Raw genomic sequence first — 23,710 nt, 5'->3', positions numbered from 1 at the left:
CCTCGCTGCTGTACATCCTTTTTGACATGCTGGCTGTGATGGGCTGTGTGACGGGTGACGGTTGACTGTGGATGATCACTGATGGGGTGACAGGTGACCCGAGTCCAATTCCGAATCCGATTCGGAATCTGAAATCGCTAATAGTAGCGAATCGGAGATGGATTCCAACTATTCCTGTACATTTTCCTTTATAGAATGTATTTTGGGGTGCAATTTTTGCTATACACATACAACCACTTACCGACTATATACGTCGGTCATTAAAAGCTAAATACTGGGGTTATGGCAGCAGATAGCTGCGATAACCCTGGTATTTTTTTTAAACGGCGGCCGGTCGGCTTTCAGATAAGGGTGGCCCAGTGGCGGATTCACCGTGGCATTACCCTTACGGTGCAGGGGAAGAGGTGCCCCTCCCGCCGCGTCCCAGACGTTTTACCAGCTTACCGGACCCGTCGGGGTCGGCAGCGGGGAAAACTATCCGGTCCCGGATCCTCAGAGACAGGAAGTCAAGTGAGGGCAAGATGGCCCTCACTCGACTCTATGGTCTTGGAGGACCGGAGCAATGTCAAAAGTCGTTGCCTAGCAACCGGTTTAAAGGGCCGCTTTTTTTTTTTTTTTTTCTTTTTCAACAATTTTTTTTTTCTTTTTTAGTGTAGTTGTGAAATGTGAGGTCTTTTTGACCCCAGATCTCACAATAAAGAGGACCCGTCATGCCTATTTCTATTACAAGGGATGTTTACATTCCTTGTAATAGGAATAAAAATGATCAAAACATTTTTTTTTAAAACTGTGTAAAAATAAAAAAATAACAAATAAAATAAATAGGAAAAAAAAATTAAAGCGCCCTGTCCCCGTTAGCTTGCGTGCAGAAGCGAACGCATACGCAAATCCCGCCCACATATGTAAACGGAGTTCAAACCATATATGTGAGGTATCGCTGCGATCGTTAGAGCAAGAGAAATAATTTGAGCCCTAGACCTCCCCTGTAACTCTAAGCAGGTAACCTGTAGAAATTTTTAAATTGTTGCCTATGGGGATTTTTAAGTACCAATGTTTGGCGCCATTCTGTGAGCGTGCGCAATTTTGAAAGATGACATGTTGGGTATCTAATTACTTGGCGTAACATTATCTTTCACATTATGGAAAAAAATTGGGCTAAATTTACTGTTTTCTTATTTTTTAATTCAAAAAAGTGCATTTTTCTCAAAAAATTGCATTTGGAAGACTGCTGCGCAAATATGGTGTGATAAAAAATATTGCAACGATCTCCATTTTATTCTCTAGGGTCTCTGCTAAAAAAAAATATATAATGTTTGGGGGTTCTAAGTAGTTTTCTAGCAAAAAAATGATTTTAGCTTGTAAACACCAAGTGTCAAAAATAGGCCCAGTCTTAAAGTGGATAAATGGACAACTTTGTGTAAAGTGCTACTTGGATGTTAGGCCTCTGTATGTGGCTAGGCTGTGTAAAAGTTATACACATGTGGTATCGCCATACTCAGGAGGAATAGCAGAATGTATTTTGGGGTGCAATGTTTGCTATGTACATGCTATGTGTTGGAAATATTTCATAAATGGACAACTTTGTGTAAACAAAAAATGCATTTTCATTTTCTTTCCACAGTTTCCAAAAACTTGTGGAAAAAAATGACACGTTCAAAAGACTCATTATGCCTCAAACGTTATTCGTTGGGGTGTTTGCTTTCCAAAATGGGGTCCTTTTATGGGGGTTTCCATTGTCCTGGTGCTCCAGGGCCTTCAAAAGTGCGATAGGTTGCCAGGAAATTATATGTGTAATTTATGCTCCTAGAATGCCGGACGCTGCTACTTGGATGTTAGGCCTCTGTATGTGGCTAGGCCGTGAAAAAGTCTCACACATGTGGTATCGCCATACTCAGGAGGAGTAGTAGAATGTGTTTTGGGGGGTCTAGTTGCAAGTATACATATGCTGTGTGAGAGAAATAACCTTTTAATACGTCAATTTGTAAAAAAAAAAATCTTCATTTTGCAAAGACTTGTGGGAAAAAATTACAACTTCAAAAAACTCACCATGCCCCTTATTAAATACCTTGGAATGTCTACTTTCCAAAAAGAGGTAATTTGGGGGGTATTTGTACTTTCCTGACTTTTTAGTGTCTCAAGAAATGAGATAGGCCTTCAGTACATCAGGTGTGATCAAGTGTGATACATTTTTAATCATTAGCGCCATAACTTTTGGACTCTATAAGTTTTACAAAGACCAAATAATATACACTTATTTGGGTTATTTTTACCAAAGACAAGTAGCAGTATAAATTTTGGCCAAAATTTGTGAAGAAAAATGACTAATTTGCAAAATTTTATGACAGAAACAAAGAAAAATGTGTTTTTTCACAATATTTTCAGTCTTTTTTTATTTATAGCACAAAAAATAAAAAACCCAGTAGTGATTAAATACCATCAAAAGAAAGCTCTATTTGTGTGAAAAAAAGGACACAAATTTTTTATGGGTACAGTGTTGCATGACTGAGAAATTGTCATTCAAAGTGTGAGAGCGCTGAAAGCTGAAAATTGGTCTGGGCAGGAAGGGGGTGAAAGTGCACTGTAGGCAAGTGGTTAAAGGTGTATGTTTTCTAGTAGGTGAGCTCCAGTTTGTTCCTGGTTGAGCTCCATGTTCACTGGTTGGCTAAGTTTAGCCTTTGGGGAATTACGTTCTTTTCTGCGTTTTTTCCCACCCCTCATGCAAATACTGCTTTGGGATGTCCCAATGGGCAAGAAGAATATGGAGCTGTGTCCATCAATGAACGATAGAGAGAACAGACTCAGCACCCGCCTCTCTAATTATGAGTGGGATGGAGTTTTTTCTTCTAAACACTGCTGGCTGAAAAAAACTGAAGGCTATAGCAGAGTGTGTGGGTGTATGCATGCAGAGACTGCCCCATAGGCGTGGTAACTTTTTTTTTCCTGCCTAGTGTCCTATTCCTGTAGGGGGCAGCATAACCCAATTGTCAAGAAGAATATGGAGCTGCATCTGTCAAAAAACTTCAGAGAAAAGGATTTTACGGTAAGTCAAAAATCCAGTTTTTCTCTTTCGTTCATTGACAGGCACAGCTCCATATCTTCTTTGACCCTTGGGTTAGGCTGCTTCTCTCCATAGGAGTAGGACAATAGGCAGAAAAAAGTTTGACTACGCCCATAGGGCAGTCCAAGTGGGTATACTCCCACTTCCTGCTCGAGCTCTTCACTTTTTTTCTGCTTAGTCAGGAGTAAGGACCTAGTTCCTTGCTGGGATCTCTGGTCCTGGCATTGTTTTCCTTTTTAAACTGAATTTTTTTCTTCTTTTCCTTTTTCCCAGCCCCTCTAACAGTAACGGTGGTCTTTTGGCCCCAACCTATCCCCACCCCCCCTCCCTCCCCCCTCCCTGGGTGAGGTAGGAGCTGGCTTTGCCACTTGCTCCAGTAAGGGGGGTGGATCTGGTTGTTGCTGGCCGGGCTGTCTGGATCCTTTGGGCTCCCTGTGGTGGTTATTGAGCTAGGGGGGAGCGGATGTTTCATAATCGGCGGGTCTGTACCTCACTCGGCCAGATCGGGCCTATAATTGAGGCTGCGGCTTTGCGGCCTACTCGCAGCTGTTCGAGTGCCCGTCCAAGCTGTCTGAGTGCCTGATATAGAGGACGGTACTGCTGACAGTACTTCCTTCCCCTGTACTGGACAATGGTTACTAGTGATCGACCAATATCGTTTTTTCGCTGCCGATACCGATATTTCGCCGATCGTATATTGGTATTGGCCGGAATTTTCACACATGTAAAATTTTCCCAAAAAAACACAAAATTCAACACAAATCTCTTAACAAACATGTTCATTTTTATTTATTAACATTTTCAACATGAAGTGCTCGTTCCTCACATGTTAACTGCATAAAAACTGATAGGAAAACTTCAATTGCAAGGACATTTGCATTTCACAATTCACATCATCTGATTGTGCATTAATGCATGATAAAGTGCTGCAGTAGTGGACTCACTCACTGCAATATTTTCAATTCACTACTGCAGTACAGTCAGTGCAAAACTGCTAGAAAAAAAGCACACTGCACAACTGCTAGAAAAAGAGCAAGGCAACAGCTACACATGTCACGGTGCATTGGACTGGAGTCAGTGGAGGACTACCTCTGCAGTATGGCACTCACTGCAACTACTGCAGTCAGTGCATTACTGCTAGAAAAAAGGCAAGGCAACAGCTACACATGTCACAGTGGATTGGATTGGAGTCAGTGGAGCACTACCTATGCAGTATGGCACTCACTGCAACTACTGCAGTCAGTGCAATACTGCTAGAAAAAAAAAAAAAAACAAGGCAACGGCTACACAGTGGATTGGACTGTACTACCGCTGCAGTAGGGCACTCACTGCAATAGTTTTAAATCACTACTGCAGTAGTGGCACTGACTCCAATCCACTGCCTATGTCTATTTTTTTTTCCTAGCACTTTTGCACTGACAGCAGCGCAGCGCAGTCAGTGCAAAACTGCTAGAAAAAAAATAGATGGACGCAAGCTAGACAGTGAATTGGACAGACTCGGTGGACTGGTGGACAGACACTACTACTACTACTACACTTTCAAATCAATACTCCCAGTTAAGTAGAACAATATTATAGTGCAGAAAGCATAACATTTCAGCATGTTCACCAGTTAAATGGCTTCTTTTCATAAATTGTTGCCACTTCACTAAAAACACGCTCACTTGGTTCTGAGGAAGGAGGAGCAGAAAGGTATCTTCTAGCATGGGAAGCAAGTTTTTTGTAGCGTGCCTCATTTTCTTTCCACCACTGAAGAGGATCACTTCTTCTGTCAACTACTGGTTCCTTCAAATAGAGATGTAGTTCATCATCCAAGCTCCTTATTGCAGATTCTGATGAATCCTCTGCTTGAGGCCCCAATGAAACGCTGAACATTGCATCTATTTGACCACGATGAATTTTCTCTTCTGTCCGTTGTCTTTTGGGACATTTTTCTCCTGCATCCTGCTCTTCCACATCAGAAACCTTCTCTTCTTCTTCCTTGACTTTTCTTTTCCTCAGGAGGAACCTCCTGCACCTTCTGTTGAATATCTTCTGTCAGCCATTGCTTTGCCTTGGCCAATACATCATCAGAGGAGATCGAGGATCCAAAAGACATGCAAGCACAACAGTTTTATTCTCCTCATGCTTCTCAAACCTTTTGGCGAGGCTGTCCCTCATGACCTGCCTACATGCTTTGATGCCATGTGCGTTGGGTCCTTCATTCTGTTGAAGAAGCATCTTCAGGACTCTCACACATGGGATCACAGAGGAAACAGATGAGTCGTAATGACTCACTTCCAGTGTCACTTCCTCAATGGGTAAGAGCATCTCTATAATGTTGGCTACTATGTCCCACTGAACTGCAGTAAGGCAAGAATGTCCTCCAAGTCCATATTCACCAGAATATATAGTGAGAGCTCGCTTCTGCTCCAGAATCCTCTGTAACATGTGTAGCGTTGAGTTCCATTGTGTTGGAACAGCCTGTATCAGGTTGTTTTTGGGTAGGCCAAGGTATTCCTGAATGCACCTCAGTCGCTGCTTTGCAAGAACAGAATGGTGAAAATGGCCTGCGAACTTCTTCAGCATGATAATAATGTCCAGCAAAGCTTTCTGGTTTGACAGACCATCATTTACCACAAGTTGGAGGGTGTGTGCCATGCAAATGAGGTCTGACACTTCAGCAAGTCTCATACCTTTAACCAAGTTCGCTCCTCTGTCTCGCAGCACAAGCATCACTCGGTCTTTGCTGATTCCCCATTCTTTTAGCATGCCTAGAAACATTTCTTTAATGTGCTCCCCAGTGTGGGATCCTTGCATCACTTTTGTATTCAACACCAAATGCCTTCTTGTCCATCCGCTGTCAATAAAGTGGCATGTAAGACTCATTAGTGATTCTGTTTGTCCTGACCAGCAGTCTGTCGTGAATGAGAGTGAGTTGCCAGCATTCTCTGGTTGCAGCATAGTCTTAACTTTGTCAACGACCTTTTGGTGAATCTTTTGCAGCATTTCATTTTGATAAAACTTGTCACTCTTCAGTGTGTACCTTGGCTCAACTATGGACATCAACCACTTAAAACCAGTCAGACACTATTGTAAATGGCTGGTTATCAGTCACCATCATCCCTGTGATTACTCTGTCCAGCAGTTGTGATCTTCCATCAGATTTTAGCCACCTGTTTTTTTCCTGAAACATATCTGTTATTGTTGCCTGGGATAGGGATGATTCACCTTGTGATTCGTTTTGTTTTTTCTGTGCTGCATTATACAATTCAAGATGAACTCTTAGATGGGCCCAACGATTTGACGTATTTTTGGTTTTTGAGTTATTGATCCCATGCTCACATTGTTTTTGCAAGTGTTGCACAGTGCTGCTGATTTTCCTGGAGATGGAGAATAGTCCCAGACCACACTTTTGATTTTTCTATCTATATCCTTCTCCACTTAAACAAGAAAGAGTCAACCACTAATATAGGCTTACACAAAATGGCTGGCTGGCACCCTGTGGTGGGTGGGTGGCTATCTCCCTGGCACCCTGTGGTGGGTGGCTGTCTGGCTGGCACCCTGTGGTGGGTGGCTGTCTGGCTGGCACCCTGTGGTGGGTGGCAGTCTGACTGGCACCCTGTGGTGGGTGGCAGTCTGACTGGCACCCTGTGGTGGGTGGCTGTCTAGCTGGCACCCTGTGGCGGCTGGCTGGCTGGCACCCTTTCGTGGCTGGCACTGGGTGTGTGGCACCCTGGCTGGCACCCTTTGGTTACTGGCTGGCTGGCTGGCTGGCACTGGATGGGTCGCTGGCTGTCATCAACCTTTGGTGGCTGGCACCCTTTGGTGGCTGGCTTGCACCCTGTGTGGTGGCTGGCCTGGCACGTACAGGCCCAGGGCCTGTGGCTGGCTAGCTGGTACAGTCAGGACTCAGGCAGGGCCTGTGGCTGGCTGGCCGGTACACATACACAGTGGACTGTGGGGGACTGGGTTGCTGGCTGGCACTGGGCAGCTGTGGGTGGTGGGTGGCTGCGGCGGCTGTGTTACAGAACAGAAAGATACAGAACGTGTGTCAGAGTGTTGGTCACTGTTCACTCATTAGATGTAGAAGAAGAACTCTGTCCCGACCGACCGCCTGTGCTGCATGCAGACTCCAGTGTGGCCGTGGTGGGTAAAAGACACTATAAGGAAGCAGAGGGAGGTGGCCTAAGCCCCGTCCAGTGCGCGAAGGCTCGTGGCGCAACATACATGATGACGTCACGAAATATTGGCAATATCGGTAAATCCAAAGCCCAATTCCGATATAATCGGGGAAAGTGCATATCAGCCCCAGATATATCGGTGATGCCAATAATCGGTCGATCTCTAGTGGTTACCACGAATTCCAGCCTGTCCGAGTGGGCAGGCATTTTTTGGCACGGATTGTGCTCAGGGGGTCTGGACTCTGGACTCCATACTATCCAGACTATCGAATGATATACTGGACGTTTCCTCCGGAGGTGTTTCATCAGTTGTGTCTCTGGTGGGGAACTCCCGAGGTGGTCCTGTTGGCCTCTCGTCTCAACAGGAAGGTGCTTGGGTTTGTGGCATGGTCTCGGGATCCCCTGACCGAGGCCACAGACGCACTGGTGGCTCCTTTTGGGACAGGTATTTCCTCTTCTAGAACTTCTGCCAAGACTCCTGCGTAGGCTGGAGACAGAATGGATTACGGCCATCCTAGTGGCTCCAGACTGGCCTCGCCGGTCTTGCTACACAGATTTGATATGGTTGTATGTTGATGCTCCTTGGAGACTTCCTCTTAGAGGAGATCTGTCTGCTTAAGGGCCAATCTTCCATCTTGCTTTACATTCGCTGGCTTTAACGGCTTGGCTGTCGTAAGCCGGGTGCTGAAGGGTATAGGGTTGTCTGAATTGGTGATTCCCAGGCTGCTGTAAGCTAGTAAATCTACTTCTAGGTAGATTTACCATTGCGTTTGAAGAGCGTACCTTGCGGATGTGAATCTCTTGGGGTTCACCCCTGCTCCTTTTCGGTAACTCTGAGTTTTGCTTTCTTCCAGCGAGGTGTGGAGCAGCATCTGGCCTCAGGTACCATCAAGAGCCAGGTTCGGCCTTGGCGGTTTTCTTTCATCGTCCTTTGGCTATGCTTTCTGTGGTTCGCACCTTTGTTCAGGGGGTTCATCACTTGCCCCCCCCCAATGCCGTCTCCATTGCCCTTGTGGGATCTCAACTTGGTGCTGTCAGTTCTTCAGTAACCGCCGTTGGAAAAATATTTGCAAGATTCCTCTGCTTACATGGTCTCAGAATGTAGCCTTCTTGGTGGCTTTTTCTTCTGCACGTAGGGTGCCGGAGCTGGCAACTTGTCTTGTCGTTCACCTTACTGGGTGGTTCACAGAGATAAAGTGGTGCTTTGGCCCTGCCAGTTGTTCCTTCCTAAATTCGTCTCTGGTTTCCATTTAAATGCATTGTGTTACTTTCCTTGTGTCCTAAGCCTAAGCACCCTAAAGAGATTAAGGCTGGTGCAAAAGGTGTGCTGATTATAACCTGTGTAAAGCTGCAACCGTGGAAAAATGTTAAAATCTTGTAATGATAATAAAATCAGGTGCGCTAAACAGGTGTAATGGTGTTCTTCAAACGAGGAACACTAAATGATGCTTAAATCAAAAAGCAAGTATTCATTGATATAATACAACAAACAAATAAATGTGTTAATCAAACAGTGTAAAAATCTTCTAAAACTGTTGAAATAATAGTGTACAACGCCAACAAAAAAGTGTATACAATCCCAGATGCAAAATAAAGTCCAAGTAAGAATAATGAATGTCCGTGATAAGTGACAAAGCAGAACAACAGTGCTCCAGGTAACAAACCAGAAAACAACTTGATGTGTCTGATGTCCCCCCACCGATACAGATTTCCTTCTTTCCAGAGCTCAATAATAAAAGGGCATATAGACAGCCAAATCCAATGTGAAGACCCTCAAGTGGAGGAGAAAAATAGTTGAATATCTTCCCACACCTTCCTTCAGGAGGGTGGGTAAGCCTCTTACCGGATGGTCACACAGTTAGGGCCTATGGATATTCCCTGGCTTAAAGATACACTTCCTCCTCTCCTTCAGGTCCCTCAATGGACCAATGTTCCCTGGTGGTCTTAGGCTACTCAGGTCCTCAGTGTTCTGGAAGTGATGAGTGTCACAATCTATTTTCTCCTCCAGGTATGGAGATCACAATGAGCTCAGGAGTAGAGTTGAGCGGACACCTGGATGTCCGTGTTCGGCGGGTTCGGCCGAACTTTAAAAAAAAGTCCGGGTCCGTGTCCCGGACTTTTGCCGAACTTTTCCCGGACACCGAACCCCATTGAAGTCAATGGGGACCCGAACTTTCAGGCACTAAAATGGCTCTAAATCACCAATGGAAAGGGCTAGAGTGCTGCAAATGGCAGCAAAACGTTGTTAAGAGCATGGCAAGTGCTCTGCAAACAAATGTGGATAGGGAAATAACTTAAAACAACAAAAAAAAAAACAGAAGAATAAAACAATGTTCTTCATCTCTGAAGGACGAGGCCCATATGGAGTAGGAGGGAGGTTGATGGTTGGTGGTGGTGGATGTGGCGGTGTCATAGGCGTGCGCACAGGGTGTGCCGGGTGTACCTGGGCACACCCTAATCACCTAGGGCACATTAACATTATCGCTCTGTTTGCCAGTGAGGAGATGGGAAAGATCTCCCTCTGACCTGCTCTGCTCTATTTCACTTTGCCAGCAGGGAGAGTAATGTATCGGGGCCATGTACATGTAGGCAAACACATGCATGTGTATTTAAACTTTGGGGTGCACACCCTAATGCAATAGGCTGCGCACACCTATGGGCGGTGTAGGTGGAAGCGGCGGTGGAGGAGGACCAGGGCCGGATTAAGAGCATCATGGGCTTGGTGCTGAGGATTTTGAAGGGCCTTCAGGGCCGTGCCTTGGCATGCACCCAGAGGAGAAAGGGTGCAGCCATGCATGCCTAATTCCACATGGGATGCTGTCTCTGAAGCCCATAAACACATCCATGCATCGGCAACTGTTCCTCCTTGTCCGGCCTTCGTGCTGTGTGGGGAGGTTCTGAGGGAGCTGCCCGGGGAAGCGAGCATAGAAGCCAGACTTCTGTGTTTACAAGTGACAGAAGAGCGGTAACAGTGAATATGGCCAACCCGGGGCCTATATAAAGGTAGGGGCCTGGAGCTGCAGCTCCAATAGCCCCTACGTTAATCTGGCCCTGAGGAGGACGAGGTAGCCAACACTGCTTCTTTTCACAAATTTTAAATGAGGGTACACCCCAAAAGAGTGAGAAAGAGCAAAAATGGAACAATGGGTGGGTAAGGTCGGTATCCATCGCTATTCTGCACAAGTTACGGAAAAGTCCCGTGGGATCCATGCCTGGTTCATTTTAATGAACGTGAGCTTGTCCACATTGTCTCTGGACAGGCGGCTGCGCTTGTCTGTGATAACGCCCCCCAGCCGTGCTAAATACCCATTCAGATAATACACTGGCTGCAGGGCACGCCAGCACCTCCAAGGTGTAAAGGGCAAGCTTAGGCCATGTGCCCAACTTGGAGACCCAGAAGTTGAAGGGGGCAGACCCCTCATTCAGTACGTCTAGGCGTGTGCACACATACTGCTCCACCATGTTGGTGAAATGCTGCCTCCTGCTAAGACGTTCCATATGAGCTGCTGGTGCTGCTGCTGTTTGTTGTGGCGTGCTGACAAAGCTTTTCCACATTTCGGCCATGCTAACCCTGCCTTCTGAGGTGCTGGCGGTGCCCTGGTTGCGTTGGCGACCTCTTCCTCCTCCTCCTCCTCCTCCTCTGCCTTGTGCTTCCACTGTGGCCCCGCTGTCAGGTGGGAATGCCAACAGCATGGCGTCTACCAGCGTGCGCTTGAACTCGCGCATCTTGCGATCGCGCTCCAGTGAGTGAATTAAGGACGGTACGTTGTCCTTGTAACGGGGATCCAGCAGCGTGGCCACCCAGTAATCAGCACAAGTTAGAATGTGGGCAACTCGGTGGTCGTTGTGGAGACACTGCAGCATGTAATCACTCATGTGTGCCAGGCTGCCCAGAGGCAACGAAAGGCTGTCCTCTGTGGGAGGTGTATCGTCCGTGTCCTCTGTATCCCCCCAGCCACGCACCAGTGATGGCCATGAGCTGGCCTGGGTGCCACCCTGCTGTGAACATGGTTCCATCTCCTCCTCCAGCTCCTCCTCCTCATCCTCCAGAACTGTGCCCCTGCCGGACAATTGTGTCCCTGGCGTTTGTGTGTGCAGGAACCCACCCTCAGAGCCCCTTGCGAATGACTGCCCTGAAAGCCTTGGAAATGTTACCTTTTCATCCTCCTCCTCCTCCTCCTCATCCTGTGCCACATCCTCTTCCATCATCGCCCGAATTGTTTTTTCAAGGAGGCATAGAAGTGGGATAGTTAAGCTGAGAACGGCGTCATCGGCACTGGCCATGTTGGTGGAGTACTCAAAACAGCGCAACAAGGCACACAGGTCTCGCATGGAGGCCCAGTTATTGGTGGTGAAGTGGTGCTGTTCCGCAGAGCGACTCACACGTGCGTGCTGCAGCTGAAACTCCCCTATGGCCTGCTGCTGCTCGCACAGTATTTCCAGCATGTGCAAGGTGGAGTTCCACCTTGTGGGCACGTCACATATGAGGCGGTGAGCGGGAAGGCCGAAGTTACGCTGCAGCGCTGACAGGCGAGCAGCAGCAGGGTGAGAACGCTGAAAGTGCGCACAGACGGCCCGCACTTTCTACAGCAGCTCTGACATATCGGGGTAGTTTTTAAGGAACCTCTGCACCACCAAATTCAGCACATGCGCCAGGCAAGGGATGTGCGTCAAACCGGCTAGGCCCAGAGCTGCTATGAGATTTCGCCCGTTATCGCACACCACCAGGCCGGGCTTGAGGCTCGCTGGCAGCAACCACTCATTTGTCTGCTGTCCCATGCTCCTCCACAACTCCTGCGCGGTGTGTGGTTTGTCCCCCAAACAGGCAAGTTTTAAAACTGCCTGCTGTCGTTTACCCCTGGCCGTGCTGAAGTTGGTGGTGAAGGTGTTACGCTGTCCGGATGAGGAGGCGGTAGAGGATGAGGAAGCGGAGTAGGAGGAGTTAGGAACAGGAGGCAAACTGAAGCGCCCTGCAATCCTCGGTGGTGGAAGGACATGCGCCAAATTGCTATCCGCCTCAGGCCCATCCGCCACTGCATTTACCCAGTGTGCCGTTAGGGAGATATAACGCCCCTGACCGTGCTTACTGGTCCACGTATCGGTAGTTAGGTGGACCTTGCCAGAGATGGCGTTGCGCAGTGCACACCTGATTTTTTCCCCCACTTGGTTGTGCAGGGAAGGGATTGCTTGCCTGGAAAAGTAGTGGCGGCTGGGCACGACGTACTGTGGGACAGCCACCGACATAAGGTTTTTAAAACTGTGCGTCTCCACCAGACGGAATGACAGCATTTCAAAGGCCAAGAATTTTGAAATGCTGGCATTCAGGGCCAGGGATCGCGGGTGGGTAGGGGGGTACTTCCTCTTCCTCTCAAGTGTTTGGGAGATGGAAAGCTGAACGCTTCCACGGGACATTGTGGAGATGGTTGGTGACCCAGGTGGTGGTGTTGCTGACAGATCCTCTGTTTGCGGGGTGGCAGGTGCCGGTATCACTACAGATGTGGCTGGAGCGGCCGAGACTGCAGCAGAAGAGGAAGCAGGATGAGCCAGAGACGTTTCTTGGTTTTGAAGGTGTCTACTCCACTGCAGCTCATGCTTTGCACTTAGATGCCTGATCATGCAGGTTGTGCTCAGGTTGAGAAGGTTTATGCCTCGCTTCAGGCTCTGATTGCACAGGGTGCAAACCACTCGTGTCCTGTCATCAGCACATTTTCTAAAGAACTTCCACGCTAGAGAACTCCTTTGAGCTGACTTTGGTGCGCTCGCTCCCTTGCTGCGTTGGGCAGTAGCAGGCGTAGTGTCTAGGGCACAGGCGCTCCGCTTCTGCACCCTGCTCCCTCTTCTGCTGTGCTGGTGGCTCTGTGCGACCACCGCCTCTTCCTCCAAACTACTCCGGTCACCTGCATGACGTTCATTCCATGTGGAGTCGAGGACCTCATCGTCCTCCACATCATCTTCCACCCAGTCTTCACCCCTGCCCTCCTTGTCGGTCTCCACAATGCTGAACGCCGCAGCAGTTGGCACCTGCGTTTCGTCATCATCGGAGACGTGCTGCGATGGTCCTTGCATGTACTCATCTTGAGAAATGAGTGGTTAGGCATTGCTGCACTCAATCTCTTCCACTTCTGGGGCAGGGCTAGGTGGATGGCCCTGGGAAACCCTGCTGACAGAGTCCTCAAAAATAAGAAGAGACTGCTGTATGGCTTGGGGCTCAGACTGCTTGCCTGATTTGCAAGGGGGTGAGGTGAAAGACGGATCGGACATTTAATTTTCTTACACTCCAAAAGGGTGTATATTGAATAGCGGAATAGGAAAAATGTTATAATACGGTGTATCTCACACGTACAAACACAGACTAGGCCCCGATTACAATTTTTTGTACCCTAAAGGCAGGATGAGGAAGAGGAGTAGGAGGAGTTGGGAACAGGAGGCAAACTGAAGCGCCCTGCAATCCTCGGCGGTAGAAGGAGATGCGCCAAACAAATTTAAAAAGGTGTATCTCACATGTACCGATACAGACTATCCCGCAATTTAATTGATCCCCAAAGGTTTTTTATTGAATAGCGGAATAGGAAATATGATCAAAAAAAAGTGTATGTATCTCACACGTACAAAACCACACTAGGCCCCAATTACTATTGTTTGTACCCCTAAAAAGCTGAATGAGGAGTAGGAGGAGTATAGAACAGGCAGCACCCTCAAATCTTCAGAAGTAGGAGATGAACCCCAAAAACTTGGAAAGGTGGATCTCACACGTACCAACACAAACTATCCCGCAATTTAATTGATCCCCAAAGGTTTTTATTGAATAGCGGAATAGGAAATATGATCAAAAAAAGTGTATGTATCTCACACGTACAAAACCACACTAGGCCCCAATTACTATTGTTTGTACCCCTAAAAGGCTGAATGAGGAGTAGGAGGAGTATGGAACAGGCAGCACCCTCAAATCTTCAGAAGTATGAGATGAACCCCAAAAACTTGGAAAGGTGGATCTCACACGTACCAACACAAACTATCCCGCAATTTAATTGATCCCCAAAGGTTTTTATTGAATAGCGGAATAGGAAATATGATCAAAAAAAGTGTATGTATCTCACACATACAGAAGCACACTAGGCCCCAATTACTATTGTTTGTACCCCTAAAAGGCTGAATGAGGAGTTGGAGGAGTATGGAACAGGCAGCACCCTCAAATCTTCAGAAGTATGAGATGAACGCTAAAAACTTGGAAAAGTGGATCTCACACGTACCAACACAAACTATCCCGCAATTTAATTGATCCCCAAAGGTTTTTATTGAATAGCGGAATAGAAAATATGATCAAAAAAAGTGTATGTATCTCACACGTACAAAACCACACTAGGCCCCAATTACTATTGTTTGTACCCCTAAAAGGCTGAATGAGGAGTAGGAGGAGTATGGAACAGGCAGCACCCTCAAATCTTCAGAAGTATGAGATGAACCCCAAAAACTTGGAAAGGTGGATCTCACACGTACCAACACAAACTATCCCGCAATTTAATTGATCCCCAAAGGTTTTTATTGAATAGCGGAATAGGAAATATGATCAAAAAAAGTGTATGTATCTCACACGTACAGAAGCACACTAGGCCCCAATTACTATTGTTTGTACCCCTAAAAGGCTGAATGAGGAGTAGGAGGAGTATGGAACAGGCAGCACCCTCAAATCTTCAGAAGTATGAGATGAACCCCAAAAACTTGGAAAGCTGGATCTGTCACGTACCAACACAAACTATCCCGCAATTTAATTGATCCCTAAAGGTTTTTATTGAATAGCGGAATAGGAAATATGATCAAAAAAAGTGTATGTATCTCACACGTACAGAAGCACACTAGGCCCCAATTACTATTGTTTGTACCCCTAAAAGGCTGAATGAGGAGTAGGAGGAGTATGGAACAGGCAGCACCCTCAAATCTTCAGAAGTATGAGATGAACCCCAAAAACTTGGAAAGTTGGATCTCACACGTACCAACACAAACTATCCCACAATTTAATTGATCCCCAAAGGTTTTTATTGAATAGCGGAATAGGAAATATGATCAAAAAAAGTGTATGTATCTCACACGTACAAAACCACACTAGGCCCCAATTACTATTGTTTGTACCCCTAAAAGGCTGAATGAGGAGTAGGAGGAGTATGGAACAGGCAGCACCCTCAAATCTTCAGAAGTATGAGATGAACCCCAAAAACTTGGAAAGGTGGATCTCACACGTACCAACACAAACTATCCCGCAATTTAATTGATCCCCAAAGGTTTTTATTGAATAGCGGAATAGGAAATATGATCAAAAAAAGTGTATGTATCTCACACGTACAGAAGCATACTAGGCCCCAATTACTATTGTTTGTACCCCTAAAAGGCTGAATGAGGAGTAGGAGGAGTATGGAACAGGCAGCACCCTCAAATCTTCAGAAGTATGAGATGAACCCCAAAAACTTGGAAAGGTGGATCTCACACGTACCAACACAAACTATCCCGCAATTTAATTGATCTCCAAAGGTTTTTATTGAATAGCGGAATAGGAAATATGATCAAAAAAAGTGTATGTATCTCACACGTACAGAAGCACACTAGGCCCCAATTACTATTGTTTGTACCCCTAAAAGGCTGAATGAGGAGTAGGAGGAGTATGGAACAGGCAGCACCATCAAATCTTCAGAAGTATGAGATGAACCCCAAAAACTTGGAAAGCTGGATCTGTCACGTACCAACACAAACTATCCCGCAATTTAATTGATCCCTAAAGGTTTTTATTGAATAGCGGAATAGGAAATATGATCAAAAAAAGTGTATGTATCTCACACGTACAGAAGCACACTAGGCCCCAATTACTATTGTTTGTACCCCTAAAAGGCTGAATGAGGAGTAGGAGGAGTATGGAACAGGCAGCACCCTCAAATCTTCAGAAGTATGAGATGAACCCCAAAAACTTGGAAAGTTGGATCTCACACGTACCAACACAAACTATCCCGCAATTTAATTGATCCCCAAAGGTTTTTATTGAATAGCGGAATAGGAAATATGATCAAAAAAAGTGTGTGTATCTCACACGTACAAAACCACACTAGGCCCCAATTACTATTGTTTGTACCCCTAAAAGGCTGAATGAGGAGTAGGAGGAGTATGGAACAGGCAGCACCCTCAAATCTTCAGAAGTATGAGATGAACCCCAAAAACTTGGAAAGGTGGATCTCACACGTACCAACACAAACTATCCCGCAATTTAATTGATCCCCAAAGGTTTTTATTGAATAGCGGAATAGGAAATATGATCAAAAAAAGTGTATGTATCTCACACGTACAGAAGCATACTAGGCCCCAATTACTATTGTTTGTACCCCTAAAAGGCTGAATGAGGAGTAGGAGGAGTATGGAACAGGCAGCACCCTCAAATCTTCAGAAGTATGAGATGAACCCCAAAAACTTGGAAAGGTGGATCTCACACGTACCAACACAAACTATCCCGCAATTTAATTGATCCCCAAAGGTTTTTATTGAATAGCGGAATAGGAAATATGATCAAAAAAAGTGTATGTATCTCACATGTACAGAAGCACACTAGGCCCCAATTACTATTGTTTGTACCCCTAAAAAGCTGAATGAGGAGTAGGAGGAGTATGGAACAGGCAGCACCATCAAATCTTCAGAAGTATGAGATGAACCCCAAAAACTTGGAAAGGTGGATCTCACACGTACCAACACAAACTATCCCGCAATTTAATTGATCCCCAAAGGTTTTTTATTGAATAGCGGAATAGGAAATATGATCAAAAAAAAGTGTATGTATCTCACACGTACAAAACCACACTAGGCCCCAATTACTATTGTTTGTACCCCTAAAAAGCTGAATGAGGAGTAGGAGGAGTATAGAACAGGCAGCACCCTCAAATCTTCAGAAGTAGGAGATGAACCCCAAAAACTTGGAAAGGTGGATCTCACACGTACCAACACAAACTATCCCGCAATTTAATTGATCCCCAAAGGTTTTTATTGAATAGCGGAATAGGAAATATGATCAAAAAAAGTGTATGTATCTCACACGTACAAAACCACACTAGGCCCCAATTACTATTGTTTGTACCCCTAAAAGGCTGAATGAGGAGTAGGAGGAGTATGGAACAGGCAGCACCCTCAAATCTTCAGAAGTATGAGATGAACCCCAAAAACTTGGAAAGGTGGATCTCACACGTACCAACACAAACTATCCCACAATTTAATTGATCCCCAAAGGTTTTTATTGAATAGCGGAATAGGAAATATGATCAAAAAAAGTGTATGTATCTCACACGTACAAAACCACACTAGGCCCCAATTACTATTGTTTGTACCCCTAAAAGGCTGAATGAGGAGTAGGAGGAGTATGGAACAGGCAGCACCCTCAAATCTTCAGAAGTATGAGATGAACCCCAAAAACTTGGAAAGGTGGATCTCACACGTACCAACACAGACTATCCTGCAATTTAATTGATCCCCAAAGGTTTTTATTGAATAGCGGAATAGGAAATATGATCAAAAAAAGTGTATGTATCTCACACGTACAGAAGCACACTAGGCCCCAATTACTATTGTTTGTACCCCTAAAAGGCTGAATGAGGAGTAGGAGGAGTATGGAACAGGCAGCACCCTCAAATCTTCAGAAGTATGAGATGAATTCCAAAAACTTGGAAAGGTGGATCTCACACGTACCAACACAAACTATCCCGCAATTTAATTGATCCCCAAAGGTTTTTATTGAATAGCGGAATAGGAAATATGATCAAAAAAAGTGTATGTATCTCACACGTACAGAAGCACACTAGGCCCCAATTACTATTGTTTGTACCCCTAAAAGGCTGAATGAGGAGTAGGAGGAGTATGGAACAGGCAGCACCCAAAAATCTTCAGAAGTATGAGATGAACCCCAAAAACCCCAAATATCATTCAGCTCTGCTGCAGGCCACAATTTAATTTTTTTAACCCAAGGCTGTATATTGAATAGTGGAATAGAAAAAAAGTGTATGATTTCTGAAACCACTCAATATTAGCACATGTGAACTGAACACAGCAGTGTATGATCAGTCACTCAGCACAGCACAGCTGAAGGAAAAATGCTGCACACAGTGCCTGATAGAAAAATACTTTTCTCCCTCCTCCTCAGTGGGCAAAAAAGATTGTGTTCACTGCACCCCAAAAAGATTGTGTTCACTGCACCCCAAAAAGATTGTGTTCACTGCACCCCAAAAAGATTGTGTTCACTGCAGCCCACACACAGCAAAATGGATGTGGACCACTGACACCTGCCTATCTCCTATACCACACCACACAGCAATATCGATTGTAGTTTGTAGAACACACTGACCCTAAAAATCAGCAGACTCTCTCCCTAAAATGCCTACAGCTCACCCTGCCTAACACACTCCGACCTGTCCCTCAATTCTATCCGGACACAAATGTTTTTTTTTTCCTGTCTGTCCCTAATCAGCAGCCAGCACCCCAAAAAGATTGTGTTTACTGCAGCCCAAAAAGATTGTGTTCACTGTACCCCAAAAAGATTGTGTTCACTGCACCCCAAAAAGATTGTGTTTACTGCAGCCCAAAAAGATTGTGTTCACTGCAGCCCACACACAGCAAAATGGATGTGGACCACTGACACCTGCCTATCTCCTATACCACACCACACAGCAATATCGATTGTAGTTTGTAGAACACACTGACCCTAAAAATCAGCAGACTCTCTCCCTAAAATGCCTACAGCTCACCCTGCCTAACACACTCCGACCTGTCCCTCAATTCTATCCGGACACAAATGTTTTTTTTTTCCTGTCTGTCCCTAATCAGCAGCCAGCACCCCAAAAAGATTGTGTTTACTGCAGCCCAAAAAGATTGTGTTCACTGTACCCCAAAAAGATTGTGTTCACTGCACCCCAAAAAGATTGTGTTTACTGCAGCCCAAAAAGATTGTGTTCACTGCAGCCCACACACAGCAAAATGGATGTGGACCACTGACACCTGCCTATCTCCTATCCCACACCACACAGCAATATCGATTGTAGTTTGTAGAACACACTGACCCTAAAAATCAGCAGACTCTCTCCCTAAAAGGATTGATAAGATCGTAGATCGGTCACTGCAAACCCCACCCCACACAGCAATATCGATTGTAGTTTGAAGAACACACTGTCTGACCCTAAAAATCTGCAGACTCTGTCCCTAAAAGGATTGCTAAGATCGTAGATCGGTCACTGCAAACCCCACCCCACACAGCAATATCGATTGTAGTTTGTAGAACACACTGACCCTAAAAATCAGCAGACTCTCTCCCTAAAAGGATTGATAAGATCGTAGATCGGTCACTGCAAACCCCACCACACACAGCAATATCGATTGTAGTTTGTAGAACACACTGACCCTAAAAATCAGCAGACTCTGTCCCTAAAAGGATTGCTAAGATCGTAGATCGGTCACTGCAAACCCCAACCCACACAGCAATATCGATTGTAGTTTGTAGAACACACTGACCCTAAAAATCAGCAGACTCTCTCCCTAAAATGCCTACAACTCGCCCTGCCTAACACACTCCGACCTGTCCCTCAATTCTATCCGGACACAAATGTTTTTTTTTCCTGTCTGTCCCTAATCAGCAGGCAGCACGTTAATGTGTGCTCTCTCCCTGAACTAAACAGCAGAATGACGCCGCATCGGCGCTGCCTCGAACTTATAAAGACTTGGTCACATGCTTCAGACGGCCAATCACAGCTACTGATACATTTGTAGGCATGGCTGGGATGGCTTAGGCACACCAGTTAAACGCTTGTTGATTGGCTGTTGAAAGCTCGCCATGAAAAGCGCGCCAAAGCATGCAAAACCCGGAAATAAAACGACCGAGCACGGATTTTTACCCGAATATACAGTAAAGTTTTCGGGTCCGTGTTCGGGTAACAAAAATCCAATTATTCGGTACAAACACGAATAATACAGTCCGTGTTCGCTCAACCCTACTCAGGAGCTGCTTTGGATTGGAAGGAAATCTGCAATCTGCTTACACTCAATCCTCTGTAAAGTGGAAGGTGTGGGAAGATATTCACCTATTTTTCTCTCCTCCACTTGAGGGTCTTCACATTGGATTTGTCTGTCTATATGCCCTTTTACTATTGAGCTCTGGTAAGAAGGAAATCTGTATCAGTGATGGGACATCAGACACATCAAGTTGTTTTCTGGCTGTTACCTGGAGCACTGTTGTTCTGCTTTGTCACTTATCACGGACATTCATTATTCTTACTTGGACTTTATTTTGCATCTGGGATTGTGTACATTTTTTTGTTGGCATTGTGCACTATTATTTCAACAGTTTTAGAAGATTTGTACACTGTTTGGTTAACACATTTATTTTTTGTTGTGTTATATCAATGAATACTTGCTTTTTGATTTAAGCATCATTTAATGTTCCTCGTTTGAAGAACACCATTACACCTGTTTAGTGCACCTGATTTTATTATCATTACCCTAAAGAGATTGCCTTACATTCTTTGGATGTGGCTCGGGCATTCAGGGTGTACCTGCTTGCAGTCCTACCTGGAGTTGAGCAAGTAAGGGTCTAATGGCAGATTTAGCAGGTAGGAATGAAGCAGAAGAACAAGACAAAGGTCAGTAATGAGTGGCAGTGGAGATGACAGGTACGCAAAAGAGCAACATATCAGATGGAGACAGCACAATCATATGGCAAACAGGAATCGCAAAGACATGGTTTAAATAGGAAGTTCATGGGATGAGCAAGGAGTTCAAGGTTCCCTGGAAACAAGCCAAGAGTGTTAGAGATGAGTTTATTTTATTTTAAATGATAAAAGTCTCTGAAATATATATGAATGTTATAATGCAGTGTTTCTCAACTCAGGTCCTCAGGGCACACTAACAGGCCAGATTTTAAGTATTACCATGGTGAGATAAAGAATAGAATACTGCAATCACTGGGCAACAAATGATTTCACCTGTGATGTATTTCAGTTATCTTGCAAACCTGTCCTGTTAGTGTTCCCTAAGGCCCGCAGTTGAGAAACACTGTTATAATGTAATATGTTAGTTTTGGCTACTCCAATATGTCTTTGTCAAGGACAGAGAAGCCATTTTGCTACGTATCTATTTCTGTTCTGAGTTCCTATGTCAGTATGTTAGGAGGAGTTATGTGCATAGGCGGCTCTCTAATTAGGCAAATTAGGCGGTCGCCTAAGGCCTCGCACCTACAGGGGCCTCATGGCCAGTGGCGGAGCGACAACATTTAGCAGGGCGCAGTCAGGGAAATCTCCAAAGTAAAAGATTTAAATCCTCGGATATAAAAGTTGCAGCAGTGTGCTGCAGTCCCTTCACTGCGGCTGCTAGGTGTCTGTTGTCTGCTGACAGTTACCCTGCCTTCTCTGCCTGGGGATTGGCCGTCTGATCATGTAATCCCAAGATGTGGAGGAATCGGTGGGCGTGTACCTGCATCAGTAGGAAGTGACTGCCCGGTCAGCTCACTCTGCTATCATCGGTTGTTGCTCTGGGAGGAGAGCTCTGCCCTGGCCTAGGAACATATAGGTAACCAGGCCCCGACTTGTCACTCTGCAGGCTGGTCATAGATTTGTGGTGTCTACTACGCAAAGGGGGTGAGTAGCCCCTGGGTGGCTGAAGGAGAAGGAGAGGGCCCCTGGGTGGCTGAGGGAAAAGGAGAGGGCCCCTGGGTGGCTGAGGGAGAAGCAGAGGGCCCCTGGGTGGCTGAGGGAGGAGAAGAGGGCCCCTGGGTGGCTGAGGGAGGAGAAGAGGGCCCCTGGGTGGCTGAGGGAGGAGGAGAGGGCCCCTGGGTGGCTGAGGGAGGAGGAGAGGGCCCCTGGGTGGCTGTGGGAGAAGAAGATGGCCCCTGGGCGGCTGGGGGAGAAGGAGAGGGCCCCTGGGTTACCTGGAGGAGAAGAAGGAAAGGGCCCCTGAGTGGCTGGAGGAGAAGGAGAGAGCCCCTGGGTAGCTTGGGGAGAGGGCCCCCTTGGTGGCTGGGGGAGAGGGCCCCTGGGTGGCTGGGGGAGAAGTAGATGGCCCCTGGGTGGCTGGGGGAGAAGGAGAGGGCCCCTGGGTAGCTGGGGGGAAGGAGAGGGCCCCTGGGTGGCTGGGGGAGAAGGAGAGGGCCCCTGGGTGGCTGAGGGGAGAAGGAGAGGACCCCATGGGTGGCTGGGGGAGAAGGAGAGGGCCCCTGCGTGGCTGGGGGAGAAGGAGAACGACCCTGGGTGGCTGGGGGGGGGAAGGACATGGACCCTGGGTGGCTGGAGGAGGAGAGGGCCCCTGGGTGGCTGGAGGAGAAGGAGAGGGCCCCTGGGTGGCTGGAGGAGAAGGAGAGGGACCCTGGGTGGCTGGAGGAGGAGAAGGAGAGGGACCCTGGGTGGCTGGAGGAGGAGAAGGAGAGGGACCCTGGATGGCTGGAGGAGAAGGAGAGGGCCCCTGGGTGGCTGGAGGAGAAGGAGAGGGCCCCTGAGTGGCTGGAGGAGAAGGAGAGGGCCCTTGAGTGGCTGGAGGAGAAGGAGAGGGGCCCCTGGGTGGCTGGAGGAAAAGGAGAGGGGCCCCTGGGTGGCTGGGGAAGAAGGAGAGGGCCCCTGGGTGGCTGGGGGAGAAGGAGAGGGCCCCTGGGTGGTTGGGGGAGGAGGAGAGGCCCCCCGTGACGCCAGAGTCAGTTGCCAGGGAAGAGAGTGGAGCTTAGCCAGTCCTGCATATCTGACATCAAAGCCAAACATGGTGGAGCTAGAGCCCTTTGCACTACACAATGACAGCACCTGAGGTGGAAGGTGAGGGGTAGCGGGCTGTGACATTATATAGCATATGGACTCTGTACATTATTGGTAGTTTTGGTTGGAGTTGTCCTTTAGATGTTTAACTCAGTTGTTTTCCCCCCCAGCTGTGAGGGACTGAGGAATGACAGCCCACTATGCTGGGACTTATAGTGCCCTAGAATGTGGAGGACTGAGGAATCCTCAGTCCCTCACAGAGGGCACTACAAGTTCCAGAATAGCAGGCTGCCATGCCTTAGTCCCCACAGAGGGCACTACAAGTCTTAGCATAGCAGGCTTCTATTCCTCAGGGAGGAATGGCAGTGCACTATACTGGAATTTACAGTGCCCTCTGTGGGGACTCAGGTATGGCAGCCTTCTGCAGTGGGACTTGTCGTGCCCTAGACTGTGGTGGACTGAGGAAGGGAAGTGTAAGGGGGTCTCTGGAAACTCTAAAGCAAGGGGGAGCTTTGGTGACCACAGAGTTCCTTTTTACACCTGAGTCCCCAGCTTTCCCCCTCAAATCAGGGTTCCCAGAACTCTCCTTACATCAGAGTCTCCAGCATTCCCCCTTAAATCGGGGTTCCCAGAAATCCCCTTACTTCAGAGTCTCCAACATTCCCCCCTAAATCAGGGTTCCCAGAACTCCTTCTACATCAGAGTCTTCAGACTTCCCTCTTACAGTGTAAGGGGGAAACTCTGGAGAC

Source organism: Pelophylax lessonae (genome assembly GCF_965119305.1).
Source record: "Pelophylax lessonae genome assembly, chromosome: 1".
Classification (NCBI taxonomy): Eukaryota; Metazoa; Chordata; class Amphibia; order Anura; family Ranidae; genus Pelophylax; species Pelophylax lessonae.
Note: the sequence above shows the minus strand (reverse complement) of the source record.